This window comes from Chroicocephalus ridibundus, chromosome 1 (assembly GCF_963924245.1).
Source record: "Chroicocephalus ridibundus chromosome 1, bChrRid1.1, whole genome shotgun sequence".
NCBI lineage: Eukaryota > Metazoa > Chordata > Aves > Charadriiformes > Laridae > Chroicocephalus > Chroicocephalus ridibundus.
In genome coordinates, this window is record NC_086284.1 from 89,319,043 (window position 1) to 89,339,185 (window position 20,143).

The window sequence follows — 20,143 nt, forward strand, 5'->3', positions numbered from 1 at the left end:
AATTCCACTTAGAGTACATACATTTTCCAGTCTGCATGCTCTCTAGTTTTAATGAGATGCTTTGAGTGGGACTCAGCTAGAGATTAAAACATAAGAATCTAGGTGTGGCAGGGATCTATGCTCCTGCTGTACTCAATGAAGTCTACAGAGGGACTCAGCTCGCTGCCCCACAGACTTCTACTCTAGGGAGGACTGAGATGCTCTTGAGGTGCTACCAACCGACCCTGTAGACTATATGTTCACCATGCTGACCAGAGTTTAGACATCTTCCTCACATATACATGTAGGCTTCTTAATCTGGAACTAAATCTCACTATACATGGCTGAGCAAATTCTCTGGCTTCCTTTCTAAAGCCTGGCAAACAGTGTTGCTGACACTGAACTTGCACACTGTGAACACCCACACATTTCCAAATTTCAATTTGAAGTTGAAAAAAAACAAGAAAGCCTTATTTTTTTTATTTTTTTTTTACAGTTACAGAACCACAGAATCACAGAATGGTTGAGGTAGGAAGGGTGTAGGAAGCAGCCTCTGGAGGTTATCTTGTCCAACCCTCTCTGCTCAAGCAGGGCCACCAAGAGCCAGCTGCCAAGGAACTTGCCCAGACATCTTTTGACTGTCTCCAAGGATGGCAACTCAACAATGTCCCTGGGCAACCTGTGCCCTGGGCAATGTCCCTGGGCAACCTGTGCCAGGGCTTGGTCAACTTGGCAGTGAAAAAGTTTTCTTCTGTGGTTCCACTTGCAGACTGAAGTAGGCTACTTTTAATAGAAATTTTTAATGGCAACAAAATTCCTTGACCAAGTATGTATCAGTGAGCACAAGACTGCCATTTGTGATTTAAGATTAAAAACTACAGACAGGTACTGCACTGCTACTCTTGCCCTTTGTGACTTCAAGAATAAGGCTGACTGCACTCATAAATACCCTCACATCTGTGAAGAGATGATCTTCATAGATCTTTATAAATCTATGAAAAGAATTGGGCAAACCACAGGAAAGACTAATGTCCGTAGGATAAAGGCAGTACTGTTTTATATAACCAGCTTCGTGTGCATCTTAGTATTATTTCTTTTAAACCTAGCAGCCAATAGATTGTCTGAACCTGCAAAGTCATTTAACTAAAGTAGAAAAAAAATGCAACCTTCTGATCTCATATTTTTACATAGAAAAAAATTGAAAACAAGGCTAAGCTTCTTCCTCCAGCTTTACGCCTGTGATAGATGAGCATAGCTATATTCACTTCAGTAAAACTTACCAGATAATAAGTTAAAAGCCTAGCCTGTGTTTTTAAGCTGCGTAGCTTTCAAATCTTATGTATATATAGGTTTTAATTCTATTACATGGTAAGAAAATAGAAGACCAGTAATTTGAAAAACAAACAAAAAATACCAACAAACAATCATTCAGACGGTTGATAGAGTGCCTTTAATGGCCTTATAATGTCTGCTAGGGCAATTTAGATATTCAAATAGCACTATCTGTTCCTGGTGCCTAACATTTACTGCAGCAACTATTCTGGGAAGCCCCAGTTATTTACATTTTGGTTGTAAAAGGCCTTTGATTCTTTCCAACCTACTTTAATCAGCTTCCAGAGAAAGGGACAGCACGAGTGACACGGCTTCCATTTGATGTACCATTTCACAAAACCCTTGGAGTAGTCAGTGAAAATCAATCCAGAAAAGGATATGTTGCATTAAATGTTGTCTCTATTGCAAAGCAAATCTTGTGATTTTTACCTCCCAGCAAGGATTTGATCCTTGCGCATCCTTTTTTATAGCTACTACCTAAGGCTGAGCCATGGGAGCATCTCACATGAACCTCACTGTATTTTCTAGATTACAAACAGGAGTTAAAAAATGCAAGAGAGGGTACCAGTGGCTTTTGCAGTAACTGGGGTCCGTGGTTGAGGGGTGCACAACATGACCCATGACATCCGGGGTGACTGAACCTCACAACATTTTTACCTCACTGGTGTTTGACTCTCAGTTTTCTTTTGACTTTCATGGTACTTCAGTGCCACGCTTGAAATTTAGCTGTTGCTTGCCAGCGTATCATCTTAATATACTGTTTCTGTAATTGTGTCCTATCTAAATGTGCTATGGTGCTCTCTGGTCCCGCATGTCAAGAAGCAGCAAGAGTGGGCTGCTCCATGGAGAAAAGGGAGCTGGAAGCCAAGCATGGTGACAAGGCCAAGGCAAAGGCAATAGTAACAGCAGCAAGAGCCCAGTCCCAGCGTGCTGAATGAGGTGACAGTCCAGACCACCAGGCAAGCCCTTAATAAGCCATCAGACCTGAGGTCAAGAAATCAGTCTACAAGTCAGGGCCGGGATCTGGTGTGTGGCCAGGCACAAACACAGCTGCAGTGTGTCCCAGGCAGGGATCAATCTCATTCCCAACCAGCAGTGGGAAGCCTCTGCAGACCTTTCTTCCAGCTTTTGCTCAAGGAGCTCAAAGATCAGCCAGGGCTTCTCAACTATCTTTCTAACCTTGACCTTGACCTGGCCTTGAGTGCCGAGGGCCAGACTCCTGGGAGGGGTGTGGGATTGTGCTCCAGGCTCTGACACTGCCGCCCCAGAGGCAAGGGAGGCTTCCCCCGCTGTCTGCATTGCTCCATACATTGCAGTCGCTTCTATGGAAAATGCTTTACAGCTTGGGCGGCTGACATGGCTTCCTTGTTTAAGTCTCTCAACTCTGACTTGGCCTTCATTTTCTCTTTAAAAATGCTATTGAGTGAATTCCAATTTAGATTATTTGAAATAACAAGAAGATTTTAAAAGCAGTCCAGGTACAGGAAATCACTGTTGAAGGCCATACCTGAACTAGCAATTTCTTCTTTAAAACAGATTTATATTCCATCCTCTCAAGACTCCCATAGAAAAAAAAATGCCTCAACCCACAAGAGCTGACATCAGGTCAACAGTGTAACAACTTCTTAAGCATCACATTGATGGTATGAGTGTGTTCTCAATGACAGTTTAGCCAATGAAAAATTTCCCTATTCGTGTATTGCCATAATTCAAAACCTAACTGAAAGTTACACAAATATCTCAACACTCCTCATCACTTAGAACAGTATCTTTGTGAGTCAAGGGCATGTAATTTCAAGACAAAATATGAGCACCAAAGCTCGCTTAAGGGACTGGTACAGGCAATAATGAACTCAAAATGACTACTCATAGGATTAAAAGCTATATCCAGGAACCAGCAATTTTAACCTCAGTAACTGTAGAGCAACCTCTGTTTGCTAACTCAGTTACTTAAATAATTTGCACAAACAATCACTATTCCTTAATTACTAGCACAATTTTAATAGCAAAGGTGTAAAACTGTGGAGACATCATTAATCTTAAAAAAAAAAGTTGCTATAGAATATTTACTAGGTTCTCCTTCAGTATTATAAATTCATTCTGCTTGCAAATTGAGTTTGGAAAAACACTGACTATTAAAGACAAATTTCTCTGTTGCTTTGAAAGAATTTAAGATGCAAGCTGGGAAAATGGAGAGAGATTTAACAGACTCTTCATCTTGATATAGGGAGGTCAGTTTTGTGATGGTTTTTTTGTTGGCAGTCTTGCATACAAATTTAAAAGGAACAAGAGGCAGCTCTGGATCAGTTTTTCACTTTGATTAATGCAGGTGGTATGGCGGTGGTGTTCACAGCAATCATTTAAGAGAACAGTAGAAAAGCTTGTACAGAAACAAGTGAACTGTCTTGAACTAGAGAGCCACTGAGGAAAATCTGAGACAGGGCAAAATCTTAGCTTGGAAGGAGACAACACTGCAGGAGAGAGAGACATTTACAAGTTGTCAGGGTAAGGATCATTACTGAACTATTGTCTTAGGAATTAGTTCATTGAGAATGGAAAAATAAAGGGATAGAGGAGGAAGTTCCAGGACATCTCTTGGAAACTTAGCCAGGAATGGTCAGGGAGAGGGAAGGAGAAAGGATTCCTCTGAAGGACATGCTGAAGAAGCAATCAATCACAGAGTGAAGAAGAGAAGCAAAGTAACACAGTCATAGGTGAAAGCAGCACAGGAGCAAGAAGATCCTTTCTTTCCCCATAGCATTAAAGGAAACTGGCCTCTCAAGAAATCTGAAATCAAATGCTGATTTTTAATTTAGGTGCATAAGTGAGGCTTTGAGAATGTTTTTAATAGAGCAGACTGAGACACAAAACTTACTTCAGTTTTAGCGCAAAACCAAAGTCTGCATGAATTGGTTCATTGTAATTCTTTCATATGTTGCTTTTTTTCCTTCTTTCTACAGCTGTGTGATGTATGATAGTAAGGAAACTGTCCCCATTAGATCTATTCACTCCACAACAATAATACGTACAGTCAATATGAATGAGCTACAAAATAATGAACTTGCAAAATCTATGGCGGCAAGAAGTCAATTTTTTTAATTTGCTGAGGAATAGACTACAGAAGCATTTAACCAATTTCCTGTAGATTCTGTCCTTTTCTCAGCATGTCTGGAAGCACATGCTCTTCCCTGACACCTCAGGGGAGAGAAGCTGCTGAGCATGACTCTGCCTCCGCTGCTGCAGCTACACCCACTCCTCTAATCTGTGGCAGCATCAGGGAGCAGCAGTCTCCCTCTTCTTCTCCCTGTGAATGTGTGTGCATGCCCAACAGTCCTGAGGCTGAGCCATCTCAAACGTGCTGCTGCCAGTGGTTAATCTAACCTCCATCACCCTGAAATCTGGAGGAGACACCATGACTTCCTCATTACAGCACGTCCACCTTCATTGATAGCCCCGGTTGTGGGGGTCTCCTTTTATTAACAATGCACTTAAGAAACTGTCACTGTTGTTTTGCACTCTATATATGTATATTTGTATGTCATTTCTATGAACTGCCTTCCTTTCTAGAGATGGTAAGCTATCTGCTTCTGGTGTTTTGCATCATTAACGATGTTCCCATACAGGACCTATGTTATCCTCCCCATAAGTGCCAGTCTGGACTGATTCCCTTTCCTTGGCAAATTCCAGTCACTCCCTCTAGAATGATCTCCAAATCTTCCTGTGACCCCTCTCTGGCAGTTGGCTGCAGTCCAGGTCCTTCTGGAAGCTGGTGTCTCATTAAGGGCACTTCCTTAAGTGTAGGTTTGTGACTAAGCTATGGCAAAAAGGGAAATCATTTTACTTTCTGTTTTCACCCTTTACCTAACAACATGATGTATATATAGATTTTCATCTCTATATCAGCTCCTGAAATGTTTTAGTGCTCTTTCACCAGGATTATAAAATAGCAGCTGCTCAGTTCAGCACTCCAGCAGTATTTCTATTACTTCCAGTGTCTGATCCAGCTATTCTGAAGTTAGTTTGTGTATCTCAACATTGTGCCGCCGCCTGCCTTTAGACTAGAGGCTTCTCAGTGCCTGCTGCATTTGTACAGTCCCTGGCCAAAGATCCTTCCTCACCCACAACTGTCCTGAGACCCAGCGGTAACTTCTGCAATAAATCTAAACATGGGGTTTCTCCTGTGCCATGCAGAGTGTGTCAGGCTTAGAAGTGTTTATTATACTGTCCTAGGAGAGAAATGGAATGTGTCTAGCTACTCCTGAGTTTTGCAGGGTCATTTCCCAAATCCAGGGAGGCATATGCACAACACGGCAACTCAGACAGACGGAGCAACCAGTGCTCCAAATTTTGGCTTCACTTCATCTTGTTACAAAAAGCAGCTCATGTCCTGCTGTGGAGGAGGTGCAGGATTATGCAGGAGGTCAGACTTCATCGTTCTGCTGATCCCTTCTGTCCTTTACTGTCTAAAAATAAGTTTTCAAAGCTCTTCTTAGGTCTAATGGAGGTTTCATAAGAAATTCTTAAACCGAGATCCATTGCTGGATTCTTGCGAGTGGCTGAGTGGACCCATTTGCAAGTCAAGACCCTGAATCCAGTAGAGACATACATCCTTATTCACTTTACTATCCAATTTTTAAATTTTTAATGTTGATGCTTGATTCTGCACTTCCTGCAATTTCTTTTAAGTGACTTTCACAAAGGACAGACTCAACTAATATTCAGTACTAAGCTTTTGTACAGGAGCTGCTGGTCACAAAAGGTGCAAAGCAATATTGCTTGTCCTACTGCACTTCAGTGGGGTTATTGGCTGTTGCTCTTGAACACTTGATTTTCAGCAGCAGCACAGGTGATACTACCAGTTTCTTCTTATACCCCCAAGATAATAATTCATTATATAATAGGAAGATAGCTTAAGAAGATGCAAAATGGGGAAAAAAAAATATTGGGGAAATACCTGCTTCCTGAGATGACAGAGGTTGGATTAATTTTTTTTTTCCTAACCAAAAGTCACATATTTCTATTTTCACATTACTTTCATAGCTTGCTGAACTGCTGAACATGCTTACGGCAATTTCCACTTAAAAGAATAACCATGATTTTTGAAGACCTGACCTGTATTAAAATACTTAGGCCTAGCAATATCTGGTATCTGAGCAATACAATATTACATAAAATTCTTGGATTTTAATAACATTTTGGGATATGAATCAGTTAATAAACTTTGTTTCACCAACCACCTAACAGATACCCAGCTATGACTGCTTAATAAATGTTTCCCTGAAATGAAATCTGGAACATTTCAGACTATCAGACTGAGGGAGAAAATAATTCTCTGTAAGAAAAAACCTATGTTGCAGACTCAGTTCTACATAGCTGAAGTTCACTTTATTTCCACTGGCAACATTTTCACCCTTGAAAATCTTCTCTTACAGCGTTGTGGTAGCCTTTCATGTTCACAGTGATTACCGTAGGTTTTACTGATGGAAGTTGAAGGCCAATCGTTCCCATGCAGTCCAACTTCTGTAAGTGTTACGTCCCTCCGGCCCTATAGGTTCTGCAGGGAGGAGCAGGCACGCAGCCTTTCCCAGGGGGAGGCTTGAAATGCTTGAAAATTATCAGTTAGGACTAACAGCTTGAACACTTTGAAGTTTTGTCATGCAAAGATAAGCGAGCCCAACTGAAAATGTTAAGCCCTCTCTCCCTGCCATGGGGTGCAAAGTGGGGAGCTGCAGCCTTGCGATGAAAGCCGTGCAGTCTGCGCCAGGCAGCTGCCACTCGCCGGCCTCAGAAGCAGCATATTTATTGCGTCAGGAGCATGAAGCCACCAACCAGGTATGAGCTGTGCACTGGCTGGAAGATGTGCGACATGCCTTGGAGAAGATTGTGACGCCTTAGGCTGCCATGCTCCCACCTTCTCTTCCAGTAGGGCAGCTTCTGGGAAGACGGGAGACTAGAGGCCCGTAGCCCACAGCTGTGCTCCACCGGCATGCCGCCCAGGGGAGTGAGCTCTGGTGCGTGGGCTTACAGCGCAAACCTGACACAGAGATGTCAGCCAGCTCTAGTATGAATCCAAGTTGGATCATCACAGGCTGGCTTTGCAGTCCCGTTGTACAGCCCCAAGCTTAAGCCAATAAATCATCTTCCTCTTTCCTTCCTTAACACCTTTATAGCTCCTGCTACAGACACTGTCTCATAATATTATCTCAAAAAATAATACGTGTGATGATAGTGGAGCTGAATTAGCAGTGAGTGCAACTCTGGGACTGAGCCGATGAACAGTGCATCACTGACTGCAGGGAGGCAGCCACGGCTATGGCAATGGAACGTCAAGGATGGTACTTCCTATGATAAACAACATGCCGCTTCCTTGCTGCTTCCACCAAAGCTTTATATAAGAGCACTACTGATCAACTGCAAGTAAATGACGTAACGGTTGCCGTCCTGATAATTTATTGGCATTTATCAAGAAAATAGCAACACTGCCTGTGGAAGAACTATTAGCAAATGTGCAAATGTAGTTTGCTTTATTATTGCCAGGACATCCTAATGCATTGATAATGGGACAGCGGCAGACAGCCCCAGTGTTTTTCCAAAATGATCAATCAGAATAGCTCAGCCAAGCCAATCGCATACATTTCTCTTGAGTTCACAAACTGGCTTTTGACAGAAAAACACAGACAGGGAATGGGGAAAAAAATACAAAAACACACACAAAGTTGAAGCTAAGATACCCTAGTTAGGGATTAGCTTTATTTTTATGACACAGCTGAAAAGATACCCAAAACGACCTTTTCAGTAAGCACATACCTTTCAATCTTGTCAGTTCAACGTGAGTGTGGATATTGCAGCTGCTGGACTGAACTACAAAATGTCAAAAACATCAACCGCAGATGAACCCTCACTGGTATAGACGCTTGGGCTGCAGCACCATGTTTGCAAAGGAACAAAACAAAACAAAACAAAACTTACTATTTTATCACAGAATCACATACCAGCCAAGGCAGGAAGGCAGCTCTGGAGATCACCTAGGCCAACGCCCTGCTCAGAGCAGGTCAGTGAGAGCAGGTTGCCCAGGGCCATGTCCAGTTGCATTTTGAGTATGTCCAAGGACGGAGACTCCACAACCTCTCTGGGCAACCTATGCCAGCGTTTGATCAGCCTTAGAGTAAATTTTAAGTGGAATTTCCTGTATTTCAAATTGTGCCAACCCATTGCCTCCTGTCCTGCCATTGGGCACCAGAGTCTGGCTCTGTTGTCTTTAGTCCCCCTCATCCCAAACCAATCAGATAGTTACGCAAATGGACAAGATCCCCCCGAGTCTTCTCTTCTCCAGGCTGAACAGTCCCAGCTCTCTCAATCTCTCCTCATATGACAGATGCTCCAGGCCCCTAATTTTCTTCACGGCCCTTCACTGGACTTGCTCCAGTACATTCATGTCTCTCTTGTGCTGGGGAGCCCAGCGCTGGATCCAGCGCTCCACATGTGTCTCACCAGTTCTGAGTGGAGGGGAAGGATCACCTCCTTCAACTTGGTGACACCCTGCCTGCTGCAGCCCAAGGTGCTGTTGGCCTTCTTTGCTGCAAGGATACATTGCTCACTCATGTTCAGTTGTGTTCACAAGAAGCCCAGATTTTTCTGCACAGCTGCTTTCCAGTTGGTCTGCCCCAGCCTGTACTGGTACAAGGGGTTATTCCTCCTCAGCTGCAGGACTTAATATTTACCTTTCCCAAATTGTAGGAGATTCTTTTAGGCCTATTTCTCCAGCCTGTCACTGTCCCCCTAAATAGTGGTACACCCATCTGGTATATCAGCCACTCCTCTCCATTTTGTATCAATCTGGAAACTTGTAGAATGTGCACTTTGCTCCCTCATCCAGGTCATTAAAGAAGATGTTAAACAATACTGACCCCTGGTAATACTCCTTGTGACTGGCCTCCAGCTGGGCCTCATGCCACTGATCACAACCCATCAAACCTGGAAGTTCAGGCAGTTTTTATTCCACATCACTGTCCATTTACGTAGTCCATATTTCACCAGTTTTGTCTATTAAGATGTTACAGGAGCCAGCATCAAAAGCCTTGCTCGAGTCAAACTATATCCATTGCTCTTGCTCGAGTCAAACTATATCCATTGCTCTCCACTGATCCACCAAGCCAGTCACATCATAGAATCATAGAATCATAGAATGGTTCAGGTTGGAAGGGACCTTAAAGATCATCTAGTTCCAACCCCCCTGCCATGGGCAAGAACACCTCTCACTAGACCAGGCTGCTCAAAGTCCCATCCAGCCTGGCCTTGGTATCATCACAGATGTCTATCAAATGGGTCAGGCATGATCACCCATGGATTTGTAAATTTCATAAATCCATGCTGACTATTCCCAATCACCTTGTTCTTAATATGTTTGGAAATAGTTTCCAGGTTTATTCGCTCCATCACCTTCCTGCTATCAAGGGGTTGGTGACCAGACTGAAGTTCTTGGACCTCCTTTCTTGAAAATAGGGGTGACATTTGCTTTCTTCCAGTCATCAGGAACCTCCCCTGCTTGCCATGACCTTTCAAAGAAAAACAAGAGCAGCCTCACAATGACATCAGCCAGCTCCCTCAGCACTCATGGGCACAACCCATCAGGTGCCATGTACCAAAAGAGAATGCAAAACTTTTCATTCCTCGATGAAAACTCGATTAAGTTCAGGAAGGCATCTAATAGGAAAACCATTCTTAAATGGGAAACAACACATGAAAACCCAGTCTAGAGGAGAAACTTGTACTGCACTGCACACACTTGCCTTATCTTCAGGATAAGGTTCATCTCATCACTTTTGGTCACTAGTTGCCACAACAATACGTAACAACAAAAACATAACATGTAGGAGAGGAAGAAAGTTTCTCCTCCTTAATGGCCAACATTGCTAGAAGTTGGAAACTACTCAGACATCCAGCTGGGGGTGTAAAAGCAGCATCAAAAAGATGGTTAGGGGAGGAGAACTTTTTCAAACATTCTGGGGCTCTATGCTGAGGGCTTTCTTTTATTCCTATACCTAATCTTTTGTCATTCTCAGATAAGAGTGGCAAACTTTTGCATAAGCAAACTACTCAGATGGAAGTCATGTGTGGAAGCCATTCTATAGCCATTCTCATTGTGCAGAGACTATTGCTCTTAAATGTTGACCTTTTTTTTTATTTTGCATGTTTAAGAGACAAGCAATTCGTAGAACAATTTCTCAAGTCTATTTAGTTTAGCTTTACAAGTCTTTTTAGTTTAGCTTTGGGATTGAAACGTTTCAAGCACTTCAAGCAAGTATCACATAGCTTTCTGAAGTCTGCTACGGAAATCACAATAAAATGCCTATTATAGAAGAAGCATAACTAAACACACAAGGAAACCATGATTCATTGGGACTGGACAATTCAATGCCTTCTGAAGACAAGTGTGTACTTCTCCCTGATTCACCATTACCTGAAGTATTTCTCTAAGCAACAGCAAAGTGTCAAAGTCAAGAAGGATTTTAATAGCTCAGCATACGAATTATATACTTATACCGAGACACAGCTAACTGAAGCTGCTGGAAGGAAGGTGGGACAGACAGGTTTGCTCGGGAATTGGACGCTATAACCAGCTCAGAGGTGCTGGCTGCAGACATGTCTGTGCACACACGTGGGAGAGAGGCAATGAAAGCCCACCAAAATGTCTGCAGTGGAAATTTAATTAGTGTGATCTTAAGTATAGCATGAGAGAAACTTTTACAGCTGTAATGCAGGCTGGAAAGAGGTGTGGAACTATAAGCAAAACTAGACTCCTACTCTGTTCAGAGAAATGGGATTTTGTAGGTGTTCGAAATAACAGATTTGTAGTGAAGAAAAAGCAGACTCCCTATCAATTCCTTCTCCTAATAAAAAAGCTTGTAAGACTTTGAATAACAATTAAACCCTCAGGTCAAGTGACACCTATCTGGACAGGAGAGAAATTGAAATGTTATTCTTGCTGAGCCGAGGTGGAAAGAAGATATTCATTGAGCCTATCAAAAAGTTAATCGAAAGTATTTAAACAAAACCTGGCACAAGAGCTAGAGGCTTTACTGGAGGAGTTTGGGAAACCTGAGGATGCCTTCAAAAGGGCTCAACAACCACAGCTGCAATTTCTGCTGGGAAAAAATATTTGAGGCAGGGTTGAAACCTGACCTCTGAATTGCTTTTGGTGGTTTTAGGATGTTTGATTGTACATTTGCTATTTATAAGAAAAGGATCAGTGTAAGTGCTCAAATTTTCTGGGCAATCTCTGTAACTTTCTATTTAACACCAAGAAAGATCACTTCTAAATATCTATTTTAAGTATCAAGTAGTTTTCAGTAGATGCCCACAAAGACAAGAGTTCAACTAGCAATTTACACAACAAATTTTAGTTCTGTTGGCAAAATCCTTGTTATTTCTCACAAAAATGACCCTCAGAGGATATGGATTAGCTGCATTTTCTTTGGAAGCCTCTCAACGCCTCAGATTTCATGGGTGATGGATAGCTGTCTATATTTCAGAGGAAGAGCTGCCATGCAGGAAGGCACCTTTCAGACAAGTCACAGAATAGCTGTTTGTGATAGTGGTTCACAGCACACTTGCAGCACGTGTGAAGTCTCTTCGGAAACAAAGTTATTTCTTATAAATAAGATAAAACCAGAACTGAATTGCCAGATAATCAGGCAAAAACTCCATTTGATTGCAGGAGACTCATAAATCAGGCAAAGGTCTGCCCAGCAGCATAAGCCACTTGCCAGTAGACAGAGTTATCTGCAACATTCAAGTCTCTGGCAGCAATTTTAACTAATGAATCCACTGTAATTAACTCATTAGCAGTTGTTCCAATGAATTTACCACTCTAAGCCTCTGAGGCTCCAGAAAGCTAGCTATTTTAGAGGCTGTAAATTTTGCTAAAATGCAGCAGACATTTGCACAAGGCTTTCCTCAGTCAACAGAAGCATGTTCAACTGACTTCCACTTCTTGGAAAAACGTAGCCTTTGTGGCAACCCTTCCTGGCAGAATAGATCCTACAGTGCTATTCCATGGCTATTCAGACTACATAGCAAGGCCACTAATAAACACACATCCTTTTATGCTAAACAGTCAGGCCTTTCTTTACTTTTGGGGCTAAAACAAAACCTCCTGCAGCTACAGCTGCGCTGGGGACTATAGCAGCTGGCAGTGCTGACTTTGTGCAGCAAAGAACAATAGATGTATAACACACAAAGGTCATTACTGTGACAGAGCGGGACCTGCTCTAACAAGTTATGAATATGTAATACAAAATGGAGTTTGACAGGTGTTTTCTGTTCTCCAGGCTGTAGTCCTGCAGGATGTGGAAAATCATACTCTTAATTGGGTCTGCTGTGCCACACCAAGCCCCACGACAGTCAATGCTGCTCCTTGGCCAGGAGACCATGACCTAAAGGCTTCCCTGCAGAGCATCGCAGGCAGGAGCACCTTGTCCAAGTCCGCACTGCACACCTTCAGGCACTGAGTCAGGACCGGCCGCTGTGTGGCCAACTGTACAGCACCCACTGTCACCCTCACTTAGACCTCACCTCAGTTCTCTGTATATGCCACGTACAACCCCAGGATGCTGGCCAGGCAACACTGATCTCAATGTACAAGTGAGACACTCAGGTGGGACCAGAGGGAGTCCTTCCAACCTGGGCAGCCCTCAGAGTTCCCTGCCCCACTTCATCAGGTGGACTTGTGGGAAAAGAGGGAGAAAAGCCACTCCACACCAGGAACCAGCTATGCTTTCCATCCTGATCTGTTCAGAAAATATTCTTGCCAGGATGCCCCAAGAATGACACATGCAATTCCCAAGGTGGGGCTCCCTGAAGATCGCCATTCCCATGGGGGTGCTCGGCTGCAAGTCTCTCTAGCACACACAAGTGCGAAATACCACCATCCCTGTCAACTCTGCTTCTACCAGTTGTGCCACAGCCCTCAGCATGGAGGAGCAGGGAGTCACAGAGACGCTGTGACATGTTTTCCTGTGTGATTGACGCTAACCCATACAGCAGATCTAGAAAAGCCTAGCCTTCCCTCGGTACACATGCCTAGTACAATCCTTTGCACTATGAGAAGAGGATCTGGACAGGCTTGTTGCTTTGAGAACAACACTTGTTTCAGCACTTAATAAGTTGTTTCTTGTCTCAGCTGTTCAATGCAGAACAATCTGTGTTTTATTTTTAAATATTGAGAGAAACAGAATACATTTTATGAATGATGTGTCATCATCTTCCAGTTCGGCAGATAACACACGTAGCTGGGTCATGGTTTCAAGAGTTTTGTCACAGTTCAGTAGTAGTTAATCATTTTCCAACAAAAGCTAGAATTCTTAGACACGCACAACACACCAGGCATCAGAACTGCAGGGGGTAGAAAAACACAAAACCAACCAATTCTGAAAGACTTCAGTGAAGACCATGAGAACTTGCAGTTCAGCCAGTGCCTGCTCAAGTCTGGGTACAGCTAAAACCAAGCACCCTGGGGTGCTGCTCCATTTCTTTTAAATCTGAACCCTGCTGACTCTAAAAGAGAAGTAGGGGAGGAAAGGACAGTTCTGTTATGCAGGCAGGGAGGAATGGGACAGCACAGCCAAGACACACCTGGGGTGCTGGTCTGCCTTTGTTTGCAGTAGTGATTACAACTCGTAGTGCATCAAAAATGTGGCTCTTCCACACTGAGAGGATGTAAGGTGTGTCAAGCCAAACACCCTCCCAGACAGTGTCCAGGACAGCAGGCAGCTCAGATGCAGACCAAATGCACTCGGAAGAGCCCGAGGCACCAAATCTCCCATGTTCTGCTGGCTGAGCAGCAGCTCTGTGTTGGCAGACATTAGCCCTTAAGAAAGATAATCTTCCACCACTTACGTGGCCCTGGCACTAGCTGACTGTCCATGTCATGGGAGACAGAACAGATGACCCCGGAACAAAGTAAAAAGCAGCAGCAAGTGACAAGCAAGACAGGACCTCACTGCAGCTCTGTCAGAGTGTGCCAGACCAGTGAGGATATGGCTCTGAAACAGCGATTTCAAACCTCTGATGCAGCTGATAGCTGAGGTAGCTGTAGTCACCTCCTCGGCACATTTTCATATGCAAATCGGGCCTCATCTTGTGTGTTTGATGAATAACCTTTGCTACTGCTACTGATGTTCTCTTCAGCAGGTACAGACTATGCACTGGCCACAAACAGCTGGTACAAACCTAGTCTTTCTCGGACTGCTGCGTTCCAGTTTTAGGAGGAGGGAAAGACTAAATTTGAAGCTTAAGTATTTAAAATAAATTAGTTTCCTTGCTTAAGAGTTAGGGATGTGATTTAACAAGTCGGGGACTGACATTTAAAAGTGTAGTGGTGAGTCAGATTGAAATCCAGGCTGTGCCAAAAGGGTGCAGTTGAGAACACAGTGAAATGCAAATGTAAACTCTCTGGAGCTTTAATCCTGGTTGCAATATCACTGACAAAACTCAGCCCAGAACTGACCCAGATTCATCTTGCCTAGCTTTATAAACATAGATGTGGCACCCCATTTAGAAGCTGTTGTCCTACACACCATCTGTAGTTTACAGAGAAAAATCAAGACCTCTGGGGGAAATCAGCCTGATCTGAACCACAGATCTCCACCGCCTGCTAGCACTTCATGTCTCCAGTATTCCCTTCCCTTTTAAAAGAAAACTCTGGACTACATCACCCCTTACATCTGTGAGATGTAGGAGTCAGACTGCTCACAAAAATCTGCTTTAGACACCACGACTTACCCTGTCTGCTCAACTTTCATAGCTTGTTTTCTTGCCTGCTCTTCTATTCTTCTATAATGACCACTGAGGATTTCTGTGGCTTATGAGCACGTCCCAGAAGGTGCCATTCTACACATGTAACAGGTATTGATCATATCCATGCTGCTGTGTTAAAGCATGGAGTTTATAGAGCTATCCAGAACACAACTCCAGCTGTTTTTGAGCACCGATGGGCACAGGATTCCAAATGAAGCCTCGTGAACCTTGTACTAATACCTCCCAGTTTGTGGTGGCCTGCATGGCCCCAGGGACACTGCTGTGCTGTCCATGAGGACCCCATGCCCTCTTCTGAAAAGCTGCCCCAGCCTGTACTGCCATATGGGATTATCCCATCCCAGGTACTGGACTTCACAATTTTGGCCAGCCTGCTGGGTGCCTCTGAAGAGCAGCCCTGTCCTCCAGCCTATCAACACCCCCCCTAGCCTGGTGTCATCCAGGGAGGCCTCTGTCTCCCTTTACTGTCCTCCAATACATCCTTCCATGCATTTCAAAGGGAAAAAAAGTCTCACCTCTGCTTCTTTTTGTCTTTTTATGAAGCCTGAATGATCCCATACAAAGGGGATTGTTACAAAGTGAAATAAGAAAGTATGCGTGACAGAGACAGATAACTGTGCGACTGCACTGATGAAGCCCAGAAAAAGGAATTGAAGAGGACGAGTCTTTCAGTATTCTTGTGTTTTAAGCACACAGAGACAATGCAAGATTCCTAGCTGCCTTTAAGGTACATAAATTTTTACTGGTTTTATTTTCTGGAAACAAAGCATAATGTTCAGTACCACAGTACAATGCTAGGGACCTGCAAGTTATAGAGTCACTGGATAGATCAATAATATAAAAAAATGCAGTTTAAAATTGACCAAATATAAAATAACTTCTGAGGGCAAAGAACCAGAACAGTGTACGAGGTTGATGGAGCATCAAAGAGAAAGACTCAAGGGTTCTTTTAGTAAAGTTCTTCAAGGCTTCAAGCTGTAATAAGTTGATATTTAAAAATATATATTGTACTACGCTTAGCCTGGAAATTGAGAAAGATGATACCACTAATATAATAAAATAAATAAATAATTTGATTCTACTACCAAAAAGCTGTGCTCATTTGACAATCTTTTCAATAGGAAAAAAATATCATTTCCTGGAGTGAATTCAAGGTGAAGAGGGATTAAAGTGATAACATTCAAAAGAAGTGGCATTTGTTTATATCATCTAAAATAGGTTGGGATTAATGACACAGAAGAAAATTTCAAGACGACTTAATGCAAGCTATGGAAGATTTTAAGGTGCTCTTTCATGCTGAAGAGCAATGCTAAAATAGCGCTCTCCAGTTCCACATTTCTCAACTTTCACTAATTTTCCACAAAAATTCTCCAAGTTGCTGTTTCAAAATGACTAGGCTTACAAAACAGCTTATTTTTTAAAAGGGTACTGTCTAGTTCCAGAATCCCAACAGGAAATTAAGATTGTGCAGTCACAGTTTGCATCTAGAGCTAAGAAAGCATTAGCTGTTCTCATCCTGTATACCAGATTCCCAGCTGAGGACAACAGAGAGCCTCAGAAGGTCTGTTTGTTTCTGACTTTACCCTGGAAAAGACAATAGTCCAGTTGTTAAAACGCACTGACATTACACACAGGTAATTTAATTTTAGGCCGCTCACTGCTATTGAGCATGGCAGAGATTTGAACCCAGGTGTCACAGGACAGTGCCCTAAATGGAATGATATACTGTTAGTAGGAGCAATTTTTAAGCGGTCTGTGAGCTGGGAACAGTAGCAGTGTACCCCCATATTGCACAGACACTTCGGCAGGACCTCCTGCAGCCACCTGCCTGCAGTTCACCGGGTTAAAAGCACAGCACGGTTGGGAACAGGTGACCAGGGTCAGGGTCCAGACTTTGAGGGTAGAGCTGTGTAGGAAGAGATTGGTTTCCTTAGAGTAAAGGAAAGAAAATTACAGGGATGCTATTCAGAAGGCACCTCTGGTGGTCACCCAGACCAGTCTCCTGCCCAAAGAAGGAGTGCTGACAGCACCAGCTCTGCCATGGCTTTGTCTAGCTCAGTTTTGAGCACCCCAAAGGACAGAGAGTGCACCACCGCTCTGGGAAACCTGTCCCAGTGCTGCACCACCCTGCCATTGACACAGCTTTCCCTCACATCTAGTTTGAGCCCTCCAAGCCTCAGCATGGCCATTTATCCCTTGACATATTATTTGTCTACACAAGAAGACTTTGGCGCTGTAATCTCTGTAACTGTTCTTTAAGTAGGTATACACTCCTATATACTATACCTGCCCTTCGACTTCTTCACTGACTCCCTTAGCCTCTCACTGTAGTTCAGGTGCATTTGGCCCCTGAGCATCCTGATGACCCACCGCTGAACCCTCTTCTGTATCTAAAGGGCTGCTACTGCTACTGTGAGGAATATCCAAACAAACCAGGAAACTCTACATTAGGTCACTTCAAGGTTTTGCTCCTTTTCTTTCCCTTCCCTGAACTTTTGCAAAACAAGCATATTACCACAAAGAGTCTCAGTGATAAAAATTAACGTCATCCTATAAAAGTTAACATGACCTGAAAGCTGTTCCATTGATCCATGATAAAATATGGGTTTATCCTCTTTACTTGAGGTGCCAAACAAAGACAAATAAAGAAACAAAGATCGATCTAAGCCTAAGCTAGTCCTTTTTTTCTAGCTGATAACTGAAAAAAACACCTGTAAAGTGCAATTACAGAATCACAGAATCACAGAACGGTTCAGGTTGGAAGGGACTTTAAAGATCACTTAGTTCCAACCCCCCTGCCCTGGGCAGGGACACCTCCCACTAAATTAATCTCCCTTATCTGAGCTGACTTAGCATGAGAGGCATTACCTTCTGGAGTTGTCTATTCACTTCATTGCCTACAAATGGAGCCTAAGGGGACTGACTTGGGCTTAGACATCAAACTTAGGGTAGATGACTCCCATGTCACTAGCGATGTTTGCTAATAATATGCAAGCTAAACAGACAAGCTAAGTTCCTCTCCTAAATTTGAACTGGTTCTCTAAAGCAAGCAGGAGTAAAATGCACTTATGTTCTGATATATGAAGAAATAGTTACAAACAGTTACAAATCTAAATGCAAAGATGGCATTTAATGGTGTCATTTGCATCACTCTCCAAAGCTAATGTGTAGCCATTACACTTTTTTTAGTACAGTGTAAAATGTACAGAACATATTTAATTCAAGAGTTTAAAACCTACAGACTCTGAGAAGTTTAACTGCTTTCTTATAACAGCGGACACCTTAACTCTATCCTCTTACTTCATGCATATCCCCTATGAAATTCCTATATATGATTATAAAAGGAACACGTGACATCTCCTAATTTTATTCTCAATTACACATCATTATTTTATATGATTTGTCAATATTATACTCATGAAGTGTAGAAATGTAAGCCCTTCTCTACTAGAAAACCACTCCAAAGCCCAAGCGCTATTGTTATTCATACCAAAGCAAAATCACAGCAGATTTCAGTTATCAGCATCGCTGTTTTTTTCAAAGCTGACAGCAATGACTAAGAGTATTGTGAGGGGTCATGCACATTTCATGAATGTTTTGGCTGGGAGAGGTAGAGCAAAAGGCATTTTGGCAAGGAAAAAGAGGACCCCTAGGAACAGAAACTACAAGAAAAGGACCTTAGTTAGAATTTATCTGCCTCCTCGCTCCTGAGTAGAAGCAGGCAGGAAGTGAACTGAAACCTTGGCTTGCCCTCAAGCAGCCAGGAGGTATGATAGACCAGACCAGACCAAGACAATCAGGAACACGCAGAGGGAGTGGGCCTGGAAGGGAAGAGGAAGGGGAAGGGGAAGAGCAGTACCTTCACTCCCATGCGAAAGCAGTTCTTCCTGAAGACACAGCTGTAAGATGTGGTGTCATCTGAAAGCCTTTATGCAAAAGGTCTGCTTTCTAGATGAGATGTTTTTCAAAACCTCTCAATCGTGCAGATCAGAGTGCTGCTACAGCGTTGGATGACTGATATCGCCATTCTGTCAAAGAGAAATGGATGGGATCAGTGAAAAAATTTAAATCTTAACTATGACAGGTTTTTTTCTTCTATAAAATGTATCATTTCTTTAAGCTGTTTCTGCTTCCTTTGAAGCTGCTTTTATTTAATTACAGAGTACAAAATCCAATTGTGCAAAAACCAAAAGATGTTTCCACTCTAAAATAAATTTCAGCTTCAGAAACTAGTTCATACGATCAGTGCTTCCACGTTTCTCTAGGGGCTCTGCACTCTGGCTGCAAGACATCCTCCAAGATGTATTCCATTTTTTAGCCTCTTGGTAAAAGTAGGGGAACACATTATAGGAATCTTTTGCAGTTCATCTCAGCTGTGGGCCCTGCATGCTTTGACCAGAGAAAGGAGGAGAACATACCCCGAACGGGAACATCTACAAAACAAAGCAGAGCCTATGGAATTGCAATTCTATGCTTTTTAACAGAAACATTGTAGCTTTGCCTGAGCCAAAAATACTCAAAGGAGAAACATATTCAGCTGGTGGGATGAGAAATTCAGGTGTGGCCAAGATCTTACTCAGCCTTGATAAAGTCTGAGAAAGGAGGGGGAAAGAGAGGCAAATTCACATTAGCACTGGCAGTGAAGATACAGAGGTAAGCTTTGGGAAGGGCAGGGAGGAGGAGAGGGATGTACCTATCATTTAATAACAAAGTTTTGGCAGATTCATATCCTACAATTTTAGCTATCAACAGAGCATCCTCCAGAGAGTGGTGCAAAGCAAGAATTCAGGTTTCTTCCACTATGAGAAGTGAAGACAGACTAGATTGCTAACACAGGGATCTATATTCATTGCCCGGAGTTAAAGGGAGGTATTCACTTCCTTCTGTCAAAATTAAATGGGAGATTTGTATTTGGCCTACCGAAGGTATTCCGCTACATAACAATGAAAAAAATCCAGCAGAGAACTAGTGGCAAAAGTAAAATACCTTAAACCTAAGCCTAGGACATAGGAACCTC

General features: G+C 42.9%; 1 long non-coding RNA gene across 2 annotated transcripts in view; it reads right to left on the reverse strand.

Annotated features, from left to right (window-relative positions):
* LOC134519230 (uncharacterized) overlaps positions 1 to 20,143 on the reverse strand; it is a 241,200-nt gene that overhangs the window by 184,371 nt on the left and 36,686 nt on the right. For both annotated transcript variants that reach the window (XR_010072167.1, XR_010072166.1), the window contains exon 2: positions 18,986 to 19,154. This is a non-coding gene — a long non-coding RNA (uncharacterized LOC134519230). The remainder of the gene's footprint in view (positions 1 to 18,985; positions 19,155 to 20,143) is intronic.